This window comes from Triticum aestivum, chromosome 2D (assembly GCF_018294505.1).
Source record: "Triticum aestivum cultivar Chinese Spring chromosome 2D, IWGSC CS RefSeq v2.1, whole genome shotgun sequence".
Classification (NCBI taxonomy): domain Eukaryota; kingdom Viridiplantae; phylum Streptophyta; class Magnoliopsida; order Poales; family Poaceae; genus Triticum; species Triticum aestivum.
In genome coordinates this window covers 63276571-63298439 of record NC_057799.1, presented here as the reverse complement: position 1 = coordinate 63298439, position 21869 = coordinate 63276571, and positions in this window count along the sequence as shown.

The window sequence follows — 21869 nt, the reverse complement described above, 5'->3', positions numbered from 1 at the left end:
CCTTGTTAATCCTTTTTCTTCCAGAGCACGCATATGCATCGCATATCATATCTCGCATATCATGCATGTATTGCATCATGTTGCTTGTGCATTTCCCGTGATTGATTGTGGTTCCATTGCTTGTGTTTTTGTTGTGGGTAGAGCTGGGAGACGAGTTCGTGAACGAGAAACCTGTTGAGTACGCTTACGAGGATCAAGCTTTCGACAACTCTGAGAACCTTGCAGGCAAGATGACCATACCCTCGAAATCACTTCTATCTTTGCTTTGCTAGTTGTTCGTTCTATTGCTATGCTGCGCTACCTACCACTTGCTATATCATGCCTCCCATATTGCCATGTCAAGCCTCTAACCATCCTTTCCTAACAAACCGTTGTTTGGCTAAGTTACCACTTTTGCTCAGCCCTTCTTATAGCGTTGCTAGTTGCAAGTGAAGTTGAAGTTGGTTCCATGTTGGAACATGGATATTTTGGCATATCACAATATCTCTTATTTAATTAATGCACCTATATATTGGGTAAAGGGTGGAAGGCTCGGCCTTATGCTTGGTGTTTTTTTCCACTCTTGCCGCCCTAGTTTCCGTCATACCGGGATTATGTTCCTTGAGTTTGCGTTCCTTACGCGGTTGGGTGATTTATGGGACCCCCTTGACAGTTCGCCTTGAATAAAACTCCTCCAGCAAGGCCCAACCTTGGTTTTACCATTTGCCACCTAAGCCTTTTTCCCTTGGGTTTTCGCGAGCCCGAGGGTCATCTTTATTTTAACTCCCCCCCCCCCCCGGCCAGTGCTCCTTCGAGTGTTGGTCCGAACCGAGTAGACTGCGGGGCCACCTCGGGGAAACTTGAGGCCTGGTTTTACTCGTAGGATGTCTCATCCGTCGTGCCTTGAGAACAAGATATGTGCAGCTCCTATCGGGATTTGTCGGCACATCGGGCGGCTTTGCTGGTCTTGTTTTACCATTGTCGAAATGTCTTGTAAACCGGGATTCCGAGACTGATCGGGTCTTCCCGGGAGAAGGTTTATCCTTCGTTGACCGTGAGAGCTTATAATGGGCTAAGTTGGGACACCCCTGCAGGGTTTTATCTTTCGAAAGCCGTGCCCGCAGTTATGAGGAAGATGGGAATTTGTTAATGTCCGGTTGTAGAGAACTTGACACTTGACCCAACTAAAATACATCAACCGTGTGTGTAGCCGTGATGGTCTCTTCTCGGCGGAGTCCGGGAAGTGAACGCGTTTTGGGTTATGAATGGATGTAAGTAGTTTCAGGATCACTTCTTGATCATTTCTAGCTTCGCGACCGTTGCGTTGTTTCTCTTCTCGCTCTCATTTGCGTATGTTAGCCACCATATATGCTTAGTGCCTGCTGCAGCTCCACCTCATTACACCATCCTTTCCGATAAGCTTAAATAGTCTTGATCTCGCGGGTGTGAGATTGCTGAGTCCTCGTGACTCACAGATTCTACCAAAACAGTTGCAGGTGCCGACGATACCAGTGCAGATGACGCAACCGAGCTCAAGTGGGAGTTCAACGAGGAACGTGGTCGTTACTATGTTTCGTTTCCTGATGATCAGTAGTGGAGCCCAGTTGGGACGATCGGGGATCTAGCATTTGGGGTTATCTTATTTTCATTTGGATTTGACCGTAGTCGGTCTATGTGTGGATTTTGGATGATGTATGAATTAATATCATGTATTGTGTGAAGTGGCGATTGTAAGCCAACTCTCGTTATCCCATTCTTGTTCATTACATGGGATTATGTGAAGATGACCCTTCTTGCGACAATTCCTACAATGCGGTTATGCCTCTAAGTCGTGCCTCGACACGTGGGAGATATAGCCGCATCGTGGGCGTTACAAGTTGGTAATCAAAGCCATCCCCGACTTAGGAGCCCCCTGCTTGATCGAATCGCTGGCGTTGTTGAGTCTAGAACAAAAATGTTTTGAGTCTTAGGATTATATATATCAGAGAGTAGGATTCTTTTTACTCCTCGGTCCCTTCGTCGCTCTGGTCAGGCCTCCTGACGTAGAAGTTTTGACTCTTCTCTCCTCAAAATTCACTAAAAAATTGTTTTTAGGATCACGCGGGTATCTTGGAATCGTTCCGATGGTTTTGTGACGACAGCATTGTTCTTGGTGCCTCCTGACATTTAGGGGTTGTGGCAGTGTCCCGGGGAGTTGAGCTCCGAGGTGTTGTCGTCACAATTTTATCGTTGCAGTTCTGGAATACCTGAGTTTCGCCGACATCGAAAATCTCTTTTATGCAGTTGTTGGTGAGATCACCTCGACGCCACCCAGTACTGGGGTGGGAGTTCGGGAGTATTGCCATAACTCGTATAACGGATGCTTTTCGAAGGTTGAGGTACACGATTTTCGAAGGTTTCTTGGTTATGTGTTGACGGATGGATACAGCTGGATCTAGGGATTGCTAGTTTGGGTGATATATTTTGTGTCCCCTGTATCCCCAACACCAGATTGCATAACCAGAAAGTTTCGGGAGTTTATAGGTGGGATTCAAGTAGCTCTTAGCATTTCTTCCCGCAGATATGTGGTTTGTGATTGGGTAATCCTTACCACTTATTTGTTCCAGTCGTACCTTTTTATTTTATTCATCAATCCTTTTATCAAGTGGCTTCTCACCTTAATGGAAGTGTGATGATTTACTATGGAATTCATTCGTTCATCCTTGTTCGAATGTTTATTGTATACCATGTGAGGAATAAATCGAATTTGGCTGCACTTAATACATGAGAAACATATACAAGTGCTATATTTCCTAGTTCTTAATTATGCTTGGTTTGGATAAATGGGTTTTCCGTGTGACTTGAATTAATCTGATGAATATGCAATATGCTTATTTTTCATCAACATATTTTACTGATAGCATGCGAACCCTTACTTAATCTGATGAGTAACCACCTTATATGTGTTGCAGGGAAACAATGGGAAGCACTGAGGTTTACAATCGAGGTTAGCACGTGCATGGTCCGTTCTCTAATAGCACATTATTGTGCAATTGTAGGAACCATTCTAATATTTTGGTTTTTAACAATTTGGTCTTGCACATGTAGGTCCTGGTGTCAGAGGTTTTGACCCACTGTTCGACCCTTTTTGCATATGGGGAAATGAGTTGTCCATGATATCAATCAAATCAAGAAACTCAGAAAGATTGTTAGGATAAAGAAATTAGCAACAAAAAACAACAAGATCTTTGTCTGCACAATGAAGAAGACATCAGTTCACTACAAGATGGTACTAACTATTATACCTTGCCTTTTTTTATTCCTTTGCCACATTTCCAATATAGAGAAGATATTTATGCACATCCTTGTTTTCAGGCCTTTCCAAAGCAGTTCACTCATGATTACCTCTCAAACCACCTCTATGGTCAGGAGGCGAGGAAGGTTTTCATACAACACCCACGGTTCAATATTGAAGTGTTCCTGAAGAGGATGAAGGACGGACGGTCAATCATCCACAGGCACTGGCCTAAAGTTGCAAAGACCTTCAACATGAATGAAGGCTCAATATTCGCCTTCCGCTTCAGCAGTTTCCCACATGAGATGCATCTGTCTATATACCATCTATGATGCTAATTTCGAAAGGTTCTACATGTTGCATGTGGAACTTGGTGCTGGTGCAGTTGTGTAATGGGGTAGCTAAGTGCTGAAGCTATATCATGTTGTACTCTGATGTATTTCAATTATGAAATTCTACTTCCTTAATAAGGAAATGAAATATATTGTGTGCTTAATATGAATGCCAATTAGATTAATAAATGGATTATTAATAATAGGGCAATTAGCCTGCTAATGGCGAATTAGCCTGCTAATTGGGTTTTGCTATTGCAAACGGTTATTGAAAAAATACCGTGGGCGATGACCTCAGGCAACGCACACAGTTTCTAGGAATAAACCGTGTTGGATCAATGAACAATCACACACGACTTTTCTTGAAAACTGTTTGCATTAGGTCACCTTGCGCAAACGTTACCACATAAAAACTGTGTGTCATGGACAGCCTTTGCCACATAGTTTCTTCTACGGACCGTGTGTGATACATTCAATAATGCAAACGATTTAATTAGAAAAATTGTGTGTGATGTACCTGTGAACGGGAACGTTTTCCTTGGAGCGACTGTGTGGGATGTACATACGAATGGAAAAGTTTAGCGGGGACTGACTATGTGGGATGTACTTGCGACCGGAAACAATTTAGCCATATAATTGTATTTTTTAGCTCTACTGTACGTATTTCCGTATTTGAGCGCTGGCCGGTCGCACACAACCTCATTTTGTTGAGCGTGTGTACCAGGAGGGCATATCCCCGACGGTTTCTGGGTCGTGAAGGAAGGGCCCCCCTATCGCCCACACTCACTTGGCGATGGTTCCAAATGTCGTCGCGGAATGAGGTTTTAAACCATTTGTTTAGGACCGACGCGCACCAGTGAGAGTTGCAACTAGAGGAGGTAAAATGACTCAGGAACCACTTTATCCTGAGGGACACCCAAAAATAATTGAACAAGACTCACAAAGAAATAACACTAGTGCACCTAGTCCTTCTAAAAAGAAAAATAAGAAGAAAAATGATAGGACTTTGCATGCTTCTAGTGAACCTAAGTAGAAAAACCTCCTGATAATGAAAATGAAACTTCTATCCCTGATGCTGAAACTCAATCTGGTAATGAACATCCACCTAGTGATAATGAAAAAGATAATGCTGATGTTCATGAAGATACTCAACCAAATAATGAAAAAGAACCAGATAATGATGTTGAGATAGAACCACCTGTTGATCTTGATAACCCACAGCCCAAGAATAAAAGGTATGATAAAAGAGACTTCATTAGAAAACATGGTAAAGAAAGAGGACAGTGGGTTCAAAAACCTATGCCTTTTCTGTTGGGGGTCGTAGCAGAAATTTAAAATTTTCTACGCATCACCAAGATCCATCTATGGAGTTTACTAGCAACGAGAAGGAAGGACTGCATCTACATACCCTTGTAGATCGCGAGCGGAAGCGTTCAAGTGAACGGGGTTGATGGAGTCGAACTCGTCGTGATCCAAATCACCGATGACCGAGCGCCGAACGGACGGCACCTCCGCGTTCAACACACGTATGGAGCAGCGACGTCTCCTCCTTCTTGATCCAGCAAGGGGTAAGGAGAGGTTGATGGAGATCCAGCAGCACGACGGCGTGGTGGTGGAAGTAGCGGGGATCCCGGCAGGGCTTCGCCAAGCGCAAGCGGGAGGGAGAGGTGTCATGGGAATGAGAGGGAGGCGCCAGGGGCTGTGGTACTGCTGCCCTCCCTCCCCCCCCCCCCACTATATATAGGGGTCCTGGGGGGCGCCGGCCCCCTGGAGATCCCATCTGAGGGGGGGCGGCGGCCAAGGGGGTGGCTTGCCCCCCAAGCCAAGTGGGGCGCCCCCCCACCCCCAGGGTTTCCAACCCTAGGCGCAGGGGAGGCCCGGGGGGCGCACCAGCCCACCAGTGGCTGGTTCCCCTGCCCACTTCAGCCCATGGGGCCCTCCGGGACAGGTGGCCCCACCCGGTGGACCCCCGGGACCCATCCGGTGGTCCCGGTACAATACCGGTAACCCCAAAACTTTCCCGGTGGCCGAAACTGGACTTCCTATATATAATTCTTCACCTCCGGACCATTCCGGAACTCCTCATGACGTCCGGGATCTCATCCGGGACTCCGAACAACTTTCGGGTTTCCGCATACTAATATCTCTACAACCCTAGCGTCACCGAACCTTAAGTGTGTAGACCCTACGGGTTCGGGAGACATGCAGACATGACCGAGACGACTCTCCGGTCAATAACCAACAGCGGGATCTGGATACCCATGTTGGCTCCCACATGTTCCTCAATGATCTCATCGGATGAACCATGATGTCGAGGATTCAATCAATCCAGTATACAATTCCCTTTGTCAATCGGTACATTACTTGCCCGAGATTCGATCGTCGGTATCCCAATACCTCGTTCAATCTCGTTACCGGCAAGTCACTTTACTCGTACCGTAATGCATGATCCTGTGACCAACCACTTGGTCACTTTGAGCTCATTATGATGATGCATTACCGAGTGGGCCCAGAGATACCTCTCCGTCATACGGAGTGACAAATCCCAGTCTCGATCCGTGTCAACCCAACAGACACTTTCAGAGATACCTGTAGTGTACCTTTATAGTCACCCAGTTACGTTGTGATGTTTGGTAAACCCAAAGCACTCCTACGGTATCCGGGAGTTACACGATCTCATGGTCTAAGGAAATGATACTTGACATTGGAAAAGCTCTAGCAAACGAACTACACGATCTTTGTGCTATGCTTAGGATTGGGTCTTGTCCATCACATCATTCTCCTAATGATGTGATCCCGTTATCAATGACATCCAATGTCCATAGTCAGGAAACCATGACTATCTGTTGATCAACGAGCTAGTCAACTAGAGGCTTACTAGGGACACGTTGTGGTCTATGTATTCACACATGTATTACGATTTCCGGATAACATAATTATAGCATGAACAATAGACAATTATCATGAACAAAGAAATATAATAATAACCATTTTATTATTGCCTCTAGGGCATACTTCCAACAGTCTCCCACTTGCACTAGAGTCAATAATCTAGTTACATTGTGATGAATCGAACACCCATAGAGTTCTGGTGTTGATCATGTTTTGCTCTAGGGAGAGGTTTAGTCAACGGATTTGCTAAATTCAGATCCGTATGTACTTTACAAATATCTATGTCTCCATTTTGAACACTTTCACGAATGGAGTTGAATCGACGCTTGATATGCCTGGTCTTCCTGTGAAACCTGGGCTCCTTGGCAAGGGCAATAGCTCCAGTGTTGTCACAGAAGAGAGTCATCGGGCCCGACGCATTGGGAATCACCCCTAGGTCGGTAATGAACTCCTTTACCCAGATTGCTTCCTGTGCTGCCTCTGAGGCCGCCATGTACTCCGCTTCACATGTAGATACCGCCACGATGCTTTGCTTGCAACTGCAGCAGCTTACTGCCCCTCCATTCAAAATATACACGTATCCGGTTTGTGACTTAGAGTCATCCAGATCTGTGTCGAAGCTAGCATCGACGTAACCCTTTACGACGAGCTCTTCGTCACCTCCATATACGAGAAACATATCCTTAGTCCTTTTCAGGTACTTTAGGATATTCTTGACCGCTCTCCAGTGTTCCATGCCGGGATTACTTTGGTACCTTCCTACCAAACTTACGGCAAGGTTTACATCAGGTCTGGTACACAGCATGGCATACATAATAGACCCTATGGCCGAGGCATAGGGGATGACACTCATCTTTTCTCTATCTTCTGCCGTGGTCGGGCATTGAGCCGTGCTCAATTGCACACCTTGCAATACAGGCAAGAACCCCTTCTTGGACTGATCCATATTGAACTTCTTCAATATCTTGTCAAGGTACGTACTCTGTGAAAGACCAATGAGGCGTCTTGATCTATCTCTAGAGATCTTGATGCCTAATATATAAGCAGCTTCTCCAAGGTCCTTCATTGAAAAACACTTATTCAAATAGGCCTTTATACTTTCCAAGAATTCTATATCATTTCCCATCAATAGTATGTCATCCACATATAATATGAGAAATGCTACAGAGCTCCCACTCACTTTCTTGTAAACACAGGCTTCTCCATAAGTCTGTGTAAACCCAAACGCTTTGATCATCTCATCAAATTGAATGTTCCAACTCCGAGATGCTTGCACCAGCCCATAGATGGAGCGCTGGAGCTTGCATACATTGTTAGCATTCTTAGGATCGACAAAACCTTCCGGCTGCATCATATACAATTCTTCCTTAAGAAAGCCGTTAAGGAATGCCGTTTTGACGTCCATTTGCCATATCTCATAATCATAGAATGCGGCAATTGCTAACATGATTCGGACGGACTTCAGCTTCGCTATGGGTGAGAAAGTCTCATCGTAGTCAACCCCTTGAACTTGTCGATAACCCTTAGCGACAAGTCGAGCCTTATAGATGGTCACATTACCATCCGTGTCTGTCTTCTTCTTAAAGATCCATTTATTTTCTATGGCTCGCCGATCATCGGGCAAGTCAGTCAAAGTCCATACTTCGTTTTCATACATGGATCCTATCTCGGATTTCATGGCTTCTAGCCATTCGTCGGAATCTGGGCCCGCCATCGCCTCTTCATAGTTCGAAGGTTCACCGTTGTCTAACAACATGATTTCCATGACAGGGTTGCCATACCACTCTGGTGCGGAACGTGTCCTTGTGGACCTACGAAGTTCAGCAGTAATTTGATCTAAAGCTTCATGATCATCATCATTAACTTCCTCCCTAGTCGGAGCAGGCACCACAGGAACATCTTCCCGCGCTGCGCTACTTTCCGGTTCGGAAGGGGTGACTATCACCTCATCAAGTTCCACTTTCCTCCCACTCACTTCTTTCGAGAGAAACTCTTTCTCCAGAAAGGACCCGTTCTTGGCAACAAAGATCTTGCCTTCGGATCTGAGGTAGAAGGTATACCCAATGGTTTCCTTGGGGTATCCTATGAAGACGCATTTCTCCGACTTGGGTTCGAGCTTTTCAGGTTGAAGTTTCTTGACATAAGCATCACATCCCCAAACTTTTAGAAACGACAGCTTAGGTTTCTTCCCAAACCATAATTCATACGGTGTCGTCTCAATGGATTTTGACGGAGCCCTATTTAAAGTGAATGCGGCAGTCTCTAAAGCATAGCCCCAAAATGAGAGCGGTAGATCGGTAAGAGACATCATAGATCGCACCATATCCAATAGAGTGCGATTACGACGTTCGGACACACCATTTCGCTGAGGTGTTCCAGGCGGCGTGAGTTGTGAAACTATTCCACATTTCCTTAAGTGTGTGCCAAATTCGTGACTCAAATATTCTCCTCCACGATCTGATCGTAAGAACTTTATTTTCCTGTCACGTTGATTCTCAACCTCACTCTGAAATTCCTTGAACTTTTCAAAGGTCTCAGACTTGTGTTTCATTAGGTAGACATACCCATATCAACTCAAGTCATCAGTAAGAGTGAGAACATAACGATAGCCACCGCGAGCCTCAACACTCATTGGACCGCACACATCGGTATGTATGATTTCCAATAAGTTGGTTGCTCGCTCCATTGTTTCGGAGAACGGAGTCTTGGTCATCTTACCCATGAGGCATGGTTCGCACGTGTCAAATGATTCGTAATCAAGAGACTCCAAAAGTCCATATGCATGGAGCTTCTTCATGCGCTTGACACCAATGTGACCAAGGCGGCAGTGCCACAAGTATGTGGGACTATCGTTATCAACTTTACATCTTTTGGTATTCACACTATGAATATGTGTAACATCACGTTCGAGATTCATTAAGAATAAACCATTGACCAGCGAGGCATGACCATAAAACATATCTCTCATATAAATAGAACAACCATTATTCTCGGATTTAAATGAGTAGCCATCTCGCATTAAACGAGATCCTGATACAATGTTCATGCTCAAAGCTGGCACTAAATAACAATTATTGAGGTTTAAAACTAATCCCGTAGGTACATGCAGAGGTAGCGTGCCAACGGCGATCACATCGACCTTGGAACCATTCCCGACGCGCATCGTCACCTCGTCCTTCGCCAGTCTCCGTTTATTCCGCAGCTCCTGTTTTGAGTTACAAATATGAGCAAGCGCACCGGTATCAAATACCCAGGAGCTACTACGAGTACTGGTAAGGTACACATCAATTACATGCATATCACATATACCTTTGGTGTTGCCAGCCTTCTTGTCCGCTAAGTATTTGGGGCAGTTCTGCTTCCAGTGACCACTTCCCTTGCAATAAAAGCACTCAGTCTCAGGCTTCGGTCCATTCTTTGGCTTCTTCCCGGCAACTGCCTTACCGGGCGCGGCAACTCCCTTGCCGTCCTTCTTGAAGTTCTTCTTACCCTTGCCTTTCTTGAACTTAGTGGTTTTATTCACCATCAACACTTGATGTTCCTTTCTGATCTCCACCTCCGCTGATTTCAGCATTGAATATACCTCAGGAATGGTCTTTTCCATCCCCTGCATATTGAAGTTCATCACAAAGCTCTTGTAGCTCGGTGGAAGCGACTGAAGGATTCTGTCAATGACCGCGTCATCCGGGAGATTAACTCCCAGCTGAGTCAAGCGGTTGTGTAACCCAGACATTCTGAGTATGTGCTCACTGACAGAACTGTTTTCCTCCATCTTACAACTAAAGAACTTGTCGGAGACTTCATATCTCTCGACCCGGGCATGAGCTTGGAAAACCATTTTCAGCTCTTCGAACATCTCATATGCTCCGTGTTGCTCAAAACGCTTTTGGAGCCCCGGTTCTAAGTAGTAAAGCATGCCGCACTGAACGAGGGAGTAATCATCAGCACGTGACTGCCAAGCGTTCATAACGTCTTGGTTCTCTGGGATGGGTGCTTCACCTAGCGGTGCTTCTAGGACATAATCTTTCTTGGCAGCTATGAGGATGATCCTCAGGTTCCGAACCCAGTCCGTATAGTTGCTGCCATCATCTTTCAGCTTGGTTTTCTCTAGGAACGCGTTGAAGTTGAGGCCAACGTGGGCCATTTGATCTACAAGACATATTGTAAAGATTTTAGACTAAGTTCATGATAATTAAGTTCATCTAATCAAATTATTCAATGAACTCCCACTCAGATAGACATCCCTCTAGTCATCTAAGTGAAACATGATCCGAGTTAACTAGGCCGTGTCCGATCATCACGTGAGACGGACTAGTCAACATCGGTGAACATCTTCATGTTGATCGTATCTTCTATACGACTCATGCTTGACCTTTCGGTCTTCCGTGTTCCGAGGCCATGCCTGTACATGCTAGGCTCGTCAAGTCAACCTAAGTGTATTGCGTGTGTTCCGAGGCCATGTCTGTACATGCTAGGCTCGTCAACACCCGTTGTATGTGAACGTTAGAATCTATCACACCCGATCATCACGTGGTGCTTCGAAACAACGAACCTTCGCAACGGTGCACAGTTAGGGGGAACACTTTCTTGAAATTATTATAAGGGATCATCTTACTTACTACCGTCGTTCAAAGCAAATAAGATGTAAAACATGATAAACATCACATGCAATCAAATAGTGACATGATATGGCCAATATCATTTTGCTCCTTTGATCTTCATCTTCGTCACCGGCATGACACCATGATCTCCATCATCGTGTCTTCATGAAGTTGTCACCCCAACGATTACTTCTACTTCTATGGCTAACGTGTTTAGCAATAAAGTAAAGTAATTTACATGGCGTTATTCAATGACACGCAGGTCATACAAAGAATAAAGACAACTCCTATGGCTCCTGCCGGTTGTCATACTCATCGACATGCAAGTCGTGATTCCTATTACAAGAACATGATCAATCTCATACATCACATATATCTCATTCATCACATCCTTTTGGCCATATCACATCACAAGGCATATGCTGCAAAAACAAGTTAGACGTCCTCTAATTGTTGTTGCAAGTTTTTACGTGGCTTCTATAGGTTTCTAGCAAGAACGTTTCTTACCTACGTAAAACCACAATGTGATATGCCAATTTCTATTTACCCTTCATAAGGACCCTTTTCATCGAATCCGTTCTGACTAAAGTGGGAGAGACAGACACCCGCTAGCCACCTTATGCAACTAGTGCATGTCAGTCGGTGGAACCTGTCTCACGTAAGCGTACGGGTAAGGTCGGTCCGGGCCGCTTCATCCCACAATACCGCCGAAACAAGATAAGAATAGTAGTGGCAAGAAAAATTGACAACATCTACGCCCACAACTGCTTTGTGTTCTACTCGTGCATAGAAACTACGCATAGGCCTGGCTCATGATGCCATTGTTGGGGATCATAGCAGAAATTTAAAATTTTCTACGCATCACGAAGATCCATCTATGGAGTTTACTAGCAACGAGAAGGAAGGAGTGCATCTACATACCCTTGTAGATCACGAGCGGAAGCGTTCAAGTGAACGGGGTTGATGGAGTCGTACTCGTCGTGATCCAAATCACCGATGACCGAGCGCCGAACGGACGGCACCTCCACGTTCAACACACGTACGGAGCAGCGACATCTCCTCCTTCTTGATCCAGCAAGGGGGAAGGAGAGGTTGATGGAGATCCAGCAGCACGACGGCGTGGTGGTGGAAGTAGCGGGGATCCCGGCAGGGCTTCGCCAAGCGCAAGCGGGAGGGAGAGGTGTCACGGGAGGGAGAGGGAGGCGCCAGGGGCTGTGGTACTGCTGCCCTCCCTCCCCCCCCCCCCCACTATATATAGGGGTCCTGGGGGGCGCCGGCCCCCTGGAGATCCCATCTGAGGGGGGGCGGCGGCCAAGGGGGTGGCTTGCCCCCCAAGCCACGTGGGGCGCCCCCCCACCCCCAGGGTTTCCAACCCTAGGCGCAGGGGAGGCCCAAGGGGGTCGCACCAGCCCACTAGTGGCTGGTTCCCCTCCCCACTTCAGCCCATGGGGCCCTTCGGGACAGGTGGCCCCACCCGGTGGACCCCCGGGACCCTTCCGGTGGTCCCGGTACAATACCGGTGACCCGCGAAACTTTCCCGGTGGCCGAAACTGGACTTCCTATATATAATTCTTCACCTCCGGACCATTCCGGAACTCCACATGACGTCCGGGATCTCATCCGGGACTCCGAACAACTTTCGGGTTTCCGCATACTAATATCTCTACAACCCTAGCGTCACCGAACCTTAAGTGTGTAGACCCTACGGGTTCGGGAGACATGCAGACATGACCGAGACGACTCTCCGGTCAATAACCAACAGCGGGATCTGGATACCCATGTTGGCTCCCACATGTTCCTTGATGATCTCGTCGGATGAACCACGATGTCGAGGATTCAATCAATCCCGTATACAATTCCCTTTGTCAATCGGTACGTTACTTGCCCGAGATTCGATCGTCGGTATCCCAATACCTCGTTCAATCTCGTTACCGGCAAGTCACTTTACTCGTCACGTAATGCATGATCCCGTGACCAACCACTTGGTCACTTTGAGCTCATTATGATGATGCATTACCGAGTGGGCCCAGTGATACCTCTCCGTCATACGGAGTGACAAATCCCAGTCTCGGTCTGTGTCAACCCAACAGACACTTTCAGAGATACCTGTAGTGTACCTTTATAGTCACCCAGTTACGTTGTGACGTTTGGTACACCCAAAGCACTCCTACGGTATCCGGGAGTTACACGATCTCATGGTCTAAGGAAATGATACTTGACATTGGAAAAGCTCTAGCAAACGAACTACACGATCTTTGTACTATGCTTAGGATTGGGTCTTGTCCATATCATTCTCCTAATGATGTGATCCCGTTATCAAGACATCCAATGTCCATAGTCAGGAAACCATGACTATCTGTTGATCAACGAGCTAGTCAACTAGAGGCTTGCTAGGGACATGTTGTGGTCTATGTATTCACACATGTATTACGATTTCCGGATAACACAATTATAGCATGAACAATAGACAATTATCATGAACAAAGAAATATAATAATAACCATTTTATTATTGCCTCTAGGGCATATTTCCAACATTTTCCACCCAAGTCAACTAAAAAGAATGATTATGAAGAATTTGAACTCTTTGCTGAAATGCTGAGACCAGTCTTTTTGCGTACTCGCTTGACTGATATCTTGAAAATGCCTCCCTATGCAAAGTATATGAAAGAAATCATCACTAATAAGAGAAAAATACCAGAAGCTGAAATCTCCACTATGCTTGCTAATTATACTTTTTTTTACTGGAGACTGTGAGGCAACAGCCCCACAGTACTTTATTAAAACTCAAGCAAACAAACAAAGTACAAAAGGTTCTGGTAAGAAAAGGCTACTCACCTAAAGAATCAGGCTACTTACCTATGGCCCTATGTACAAATTTACAAAGTGGGCAAAGTAAAACAAACAGCCAGTTAGGGCAAAGAATTAATCCAATGCAGCAGCAAAGGTTTTAAACTAGGCTTAAATCTGTGGGAGAGCAAAGTTATATCATGGATAAAATTTCTCCTCCATGCTGCGAAGGTATGTCTCTCATTTCTGAAGATTCTTCCATTCCTCAATAACCAGACATTCCAAGCAGCAAGATGAACAGCCTCCTTGAAAAAAGGCTGACCAAAACTCTTCCTGGCAGCAATGAGACACTCAGAAGGAGACAGGCCAGCAAGCCATTGAATTTGCAAATAATTCCAGACTCTTGTGCTGAATTGGCAGGTGAATAAAAGGTGCATAATTTGCTAATTATACTTTTAAAGATGGAGAACCTAAAAAACTTGGATATCCGGGAATAACTATACCTTGCTCTATCAAAAAGAATTATGTGAAAACTGCTTTGTGTGATTTACAAGCTGGTGTTAGTGTTATGCCTTTATCTTTATATAGAAGACTTGACTTGAATAAACTCACACCTACTGAAATATCTTTGCAAATGGCTGACAAATCAACTGCCATACCTATCGGTATTTGTGAGGATGTGCCCGTTGTTGTTGCTAATGTTACTATTTTGACTGACTTTGTTATACTTGAGATGACCGAGGACGACAACATGTCGATTATCCTTGGTAGACCCTTCTTGAATACTGCAGGGGCTGTTATTGATTGCAATAAAAGCAAGGTTACTTTTCATATTAATGGTAATGAGCATATGGTGCACTTTCCGAAGAAACAATTCCAAGTGAATGGTATTAAATGTTATTGAAAAATCTCCGACAATCACTATTGGAAGTTTTCAAATACCTCTACCTACTGCCAAAAAATATGAAATTCTTATTGTTGGGGACATTCATATCCCCATTGAGGTAACTTAGTGATTTACGAAAGTTCTTCGGTTTCATGCTAATTGAAAGTGGTTGTTAATAAGACCTGATCAACCTTATTAATAAATCATTTTTGAGCGGTATGAAGTTGATGAATTTAGTAAGCACTACCTTCTGTCCTTACTTTTTGTTCTCTCATTTTATTAGTTAAATAAAATAAAATGCCATGTTTTGTCTGTTTTCTGAATTTCCCGTGCAATAAGAAAATGACCCAAAAATAAAAGTTCTCAGAATGGTATGAAAATTTAATACTATTTTTTCTGAATATTTCTGAATTTCTGGTGCAAATAATATCAGAGGGAGGTGCACCAGGTGGGCACAACCCACCTGGATGCGCCCTGGTGGGTTGTGGTCCCCACGTGGGCCCCCTCACTTACCTCTTCATCCCACATCATCACTTACCTCCAGAAAAAAATCTCCATTGCTCTCTTTCCCGTGTTCTTGCCCTCAAACCCGCGGATTTCGATCTCTTTGCTCAAAGCTCCGTTTTCGAAACTGTTTCGGGGATTGTTGCTTGGTATGTGACTCCACTGTTTGTCCAATTAGTTTTTGTTTTAGTGGTTTATATTTTGAATAATTAGCTACTCTTGGTGCTGCTGTAGATGAGCTTGCATGTTAAATTCTTAGAGTTCTAAGTAGTTTGAATGCTTGCTTTGGCCTCTATGTATCCCTATGATTAGTTGCTATCAATTTTGTGAAGTTTTGTTGAGAAAAATTTGTGGGCTAAAATTTCAGATTTTTGTTCATAGGAAAATCATGAATATCTTTAGGAAGTTTGATTCTAAGAAGAACTCCAAGGGTGTTATTGGGGAGTCTTCTGACAGTGATCTCCACCCTCGGAGGTTGGCGGAGGTGCGGCCGTGCGAATGGCCGCACACTCAGTTCATGGAAGAGACTGGAATTCTTCAGGAGTTCACACTATATGCTGCTAATGCCGGCCTCACTGACTTCATCACAGATGAGTGTGAACAGTATCAAATCCTCACAAACATCTTTGTTCAAAGTTTTACTTTCCTGCCTAGGAATAATCCTCCTGAAATGAGCTTTGATTTATATGTTGAAAACCATCAGATACCACTTACTGAATTCGGTGACATTTGCCTGATCCCTTCTGATGGGAGTTTAGCTAAGCCTAGGCCGGCTGGGTTTGAGGACTTTTATCGCACTTTGATAGTGGGGGATGAGAGAGGGGTGTCAGCTACCACTGCTGCTAGCATACACTTTTCTGCCGTACATTATTTTGCTTTATTTGTTGCTAAGTGTTTGCTTGCTAGAAAGAGAGTAGGTGCGCTCAGCGCACCAGATTTTGCTGTTTTACGACAGGCACTGGAGGGCGACAACACTCATAGCTTGGGAGCTATTGTGTCTCGTCGCCTCCATCTTAATAAATCCCAGGGTGAAATACAGGGTGGGATTTTTGCTATCCATTTGGCGGCTCACTTTAATGTTGAGATACGCCATCATGATTATCCTCTGACCAAGGTTTACCTAGACCGTGCAGCCATGGAACAACATCATTTTCTTGCACGAGATTATCCTAACATCCCCATTCCTTATAACCTGGTCTTTAGCATTAAAACTCGTGATATTATTCCATTGCCTGGACCTGCTTTGTTTGATTTTTTTGCCAGGGCGGATATAGGATTATGCCTGCGGACATCATCGTCTACTGGAACACTCAGGCTGCTATAGAGGCAGAGGAGGAGCCTCAGCAATGGGATGAGTGGATGCCTGCTCCTCAGGATCCCTATTACCATCCAGGCTACTGATCGACTACCAAGCTAGGCCAAAAGCCTAAGCTTGGGGGAGTACGTGTTTCTCACCGACATTACATTCATATTCACATATATCATTCCATTTGTCGGTGTTCACACTTTTTCATTGTATCATCCATGCTTAGATTTATTTTCTTGCTTTCTTCTTGTGTGTTTGAAAACCTTTAGAAAAACCAAAAAAATTAGTTGTAGTAGTTTACTTTCTATGCATGCTTAGTAGTAGCACTAAAAAGGAAACCCAAAAAGATTTCCTTGTTCTTCTTTGGCTTGTTGGGAGCTTTCCCGTGTAAATAGTTTTTCTCGATTTTGCTTTTCCCTTTTATTTGCTTGTTCAAGAAAACCAAAAACTCCAAAAATATTTCAGTGTGTTTCTCTGAATTTCTTTTATTTTCTTTTTTATTCAAGTCTTACCGAGGAGAAGACCACGACGAAAATGTTGAGTGGCTCTCATATGAATAAATGTTAATCTAATAAAGAGCCCATTTTACCTTGTCTTCTCCTGTTGAATAAAATGTTTTGCAGATTCCAGCTTAGTCCACGACATTCTTGCACTATTATTATTTTCATATCATTCGGTCGTGCAAGTGAAAGGCAATAATAACGATATTCGATGAACTGGCCGTGGCAGAGAGAAACTGGTATGAACTCGACTTGTTCTGTTTGTGTAAATATGTTTAATCTAGTATCCATGATTCAGCCCATTATGATTAAACATGTTTGCAATGACAATTAGAGATTATAGTTTCTCATGCCATGCATAAGTAGCTAGGAGTGGATAATGATTTATCTTGGATATCAATACAGCGTTAAAATGATTGTGATGTAGTATGATGATATGGTATCCTCCCCTGAATGTTCGAGTAGCTTGACTTGGCACATGTTCATGCATGTAGTTGAATCAAAACCAACATAGCCTCTATGATATTTATGTTCATGGTGTTCATATTCTACTCATGCTAGTGTCCAATGTTACTTATGCATAATGCATGGTTATGACCGTTGTTGCTCTCTAGCTGGCCGCTTCTCAATCTAATTGCTAGCCTTTGCCTGTACTAAGTGGGAATTCTGCTTGTACATCAAAAACCTTAAACCCAAAGTTATTCCAGATGAGTCCACCATACCTACCTATATGCGGTATTACCTTGCCGTCCTAAGTAAATTTGCATGTGCCACCTCTAAAAACTTCTAAAAAAATATCCCTTTTGTGTGCCTGGATCATTCATGGAAAGATAGGAGGTGGTCGGTATCTTCCATGCTAAACGGGTTATTCTCAGGTCGAGTGTTTATTCACTCGTCATCGCACGAGAAAAGGGCGGTAATAGGGATGCCTAGTCCCAAATTGCAAACTGAAAAAAAGTTAATCTCTCAAATAATCAAACAAAAACTCCCAATGGACTCAAAACCTTTACATTGATCGCTTGGGAACCGCCACTAGCGTGCTTAGCATGGAAGATATTGATAACTGATGGTCGTGAAGTAAATGAGAATGGTGCATGTCTCAAAATATCATTTATCTCTGTTTTAAAACTTGAGCACTGGCACCTCTGTAAATCACTGCTTCCCTCTGTAAAGGGACTATCTATTTATTTCTATGTTGTGTCATCACCTTCTAAAACAAGCGCCAGAACCTGAGAGCACAGTTGTCATGAATTATGCATTGTGTATAGCTAATGTTGGGTGCATCATGACTGGATCTTTTCTACCATGAATTACTAATGTTTAGTCGCTGCTTGAACTTTGGAGGTGCTCTGCATTTATGTTTTGCAGTCTCAGAAAGGGCTAGCGAGATACCACTATTGTCATATTACATCATGATTATTTTGACAACGTGTTGCTGTTTGAGATACCTTATTACTGCTCGCTAGCTGACTATGCCATTGATATGAGTTAATATATTCTATAAGACTTATTATCGGCATGGTTAGTTATAATGTTGGCTAAAAACCTGGGTGATGTTTAAGCCTATTTTTGCAAACAAGAGCAAAAGAGTTCGTAAAAGTTTTTCTTTTTTCACTTTCTGTTTATCAACTGAATTGCTTGAGGACAAGCAAAGGTTTAAGCTTGGGGGAGTTGATACGTCTCCAACGTATCTACTTTTCCTAACGCTTTTCCTCTTGTTTTGGACTCTAATTTGCATGATTTGAATGAAACTAACCCCAGACTGACGTTGTTTTCAGCAGAACTACCATGGTGTTGTTTTTGTTCAGAAATAAAAGTTCTCGGAATGGAATGAAACTTTGCGAGGAATTTTTATACAATAAAAAAGAATTTCTCGAGCCAAGACCTGCCAGAGAGGGGCACCTGGGTGGGCACAACCCACCAGGGCGTGCCCCCCTCTCTTGGCGCGCCCAAGTGGGTTGTCCCCACCTGGTGGCCCCGCAGACTCTGAAACCGATGCTGTAAAATCCTATTTTTCCAGAAAAAATCAGGGAGAAAGAATTATCTTGATCCACGAGACGGAGCCGCCGTCACCTCCTGTTCTTCATCGGGAGGCCAGATCTGGAGTCCGTTTGGGGCTCCGGAGAGGGGGATCTTCGTTTTTCATCATCACCGACCCTTCTCCATCGCCAATTCTATGATGCTCCCCACCGGGAGTGAGTAATTCCTTCGTAGGCTTGCTGGTCGGTGAGGAGTTGGATGAGATTCATCATGTAATTGAGTTAGTTTTGTTAGGGCTTGATCCGTAGTATCCACTATGTTCTTAGATTGATGTTGCTATGACTTTGCTATGCTTAACGCTTGTCACTTTGGGCCCGGGTGCCATGAACTCAGATTTGAACCGTTTATGTTATCACAATTATATCCATGTTTTAGATCCGATCTTGCAAATTATAGTCACCTACTACGTGTTATGATCCGGCAACCCCAGAGTGACAATAGTCGGGACCACTCCCGGTGATGACCATAGTTTGAGGAGTTCATGTATTCACTATGTGTTAATGCTTTGTTCCGGTTCTCTATTAAAAGGAAGCCTTAATATCCCTTAGTTTCCAATATGGACCCCGCTGCCACGGGAGGGTAGGACAACAGATGTCATGCAAGTTCTTTCCATAAGCAAGTATGACTATTTACGGAATACATGCCTACATTATATTGACGAACTGGAGCTGGTGCCGTATCTCCCTAGGTTATAACTGTCTCATGATGAATATCATCCAACAAGTCACCGATCCAATGCCCACGAATTTATCTTATATTGTTCTTGCTAAGTTACTACTGCTATCGTTACTGTTACACTTGCTATAAAATTACTGCTATCACTGTTACTGTTACCGTTGCTGCTGTTACTACTATCAAAATTATCATACTACTTTGCTACTGATCACTTTGCTGTAGATAATTAATCTCCAAGTGTGGTTGAATTGACAACTCAGTTGCTAATACCTTCAAATATTCTTTGGCTCCCCTTGTGTCGAATCTATAAATTTGGGTTGAATACTCTACCCTCGAAAACTGTTGCGATCCCCTATACTTGTGGGTTATCAAGGTTCATGTATGCTAATGAATATTGAATTTTGAAATGTTGAGAATTAATAAAACTCTTCGCGAAGATATATTCACGGATTCCCAACAAAGTTCGCAGATTTGCAAAAGGTTTGTAAATTTTAAAATGATCATGAACTTAAAAAATGTTCATGAATTCTAAAAATGTTCATGACTTTAATAAATGTATTCATGAATTAGGACGTGAAAATAAAATGAAACAATAAAAAAAATGTAAAAAATAGAAACAAATAGAAAAATTAAAACCCAGAAATAAACCAAAAAAAAAAACTATTAAAAACTGCCGAAACACAGAAAATAAAGAAAGCAAAAACCAAACAATACCTTCCCAAAACCATGCGGCAGAATGACACACACCCTTATAGATGGGACCCATAGCATCCCTCACAGACCCCTATGCATCACAAGGCTAAAAATGTCGGGAGCTTAGTATCTTAACTAGAGGGATAAGCGCGCTTCGCCGTGCCGTTTTCACCTATTGAGTTAGAATTTTTTTTCAGTCGATGGGCTGTTATGATTGGCTACCTTGTTTTGGTTTTGCATGTTGGGGCTAGGCGTTAACCGTGTCGGAATTGACCCCACACCTGCCGCTAAGCGCTATTGTTGAACACTGCGTGGCCACCTGTTCACCGACGAGCACCGCAGCAAAAGTTGATAAGGGCAATGACCTTGGGTTGGTGCCCACGCTCACCCTCGATAGACACAAAGTCGGATGGGAGAGCAGCAGTGTTGGCTTCTCTGGTGAACTTAGCAGTGCCAGAGCTATCTTGAGGCTGAGGCGGGTGGGGGTGGGGGGGGAGGCTCCCCTGGCCTTGGATTAGTTCTTGAAGGAAGAGTTTTTAGGAGGGCTTAGATTATATTATTTTTAGCATTTGCCTCATGGCCCATTACAACCTCGAGCATCTTCTTTCTCAGGGAGCTTAGAGTTTTAGTACATACACATATATTCATAAATTTTTGAAATGTTCAAGAATTTTTAAAAAAAATCTTCATAGGCATTTTAAATGCTCATTTTTAATAAATTCATGCTTAGCAGGTGAAAAAAAGAAAGAAGAGAAAGAAAAAAATAAAAACAAAACAATAAATAAATGGTAAAAAATAATCACGAAAACAAAAAAGAAGGAAAAACAAAAGAAAAAGTACTAAAGCCTTGAGAAACACAGTAAATAAAGTAAAACAAAAAACTAAGTAATACCTTCTGAAAACCAAAAAAAGCAGCCAACCCAGCAACACACACCCTTATTGGCAGGCCCCTAACATCCCCCACAACCTTGATACGCCAAGAGGATCTAAATCTAAGAGTATGTAAGGGCATCTCCAACGCTGACCTGTAAATTTCTCCGGTATATGTCCGTTTTTATGTCCGGACGTGGTCCGCGGACATGATACAGGAGAGAGCAATCCAACACTAATTGCAAAGTATCCGGTTGGGAGGAGAAAAAGTAGATGTGGACCATGCATGTAGTGAAATATTTGTGGGTTGGGAGAGGAGAGAGAGAAAGATGAGGGGGACCATGCATGTGCCGATGGGATAAGAGAGAGAAGAGAGAAACCATGCATGTGATTGGTCAATTGCATGTCCGTACTCCGGCAAAGCTTCCCTACTTTTGTCTCCAAAATACCGAAATTTAGACATCCGGATAGCTTCACAGACTGATACAGGTCCCCGTTGGATTTCAAAAGTGAACAAATGTGTCCGGC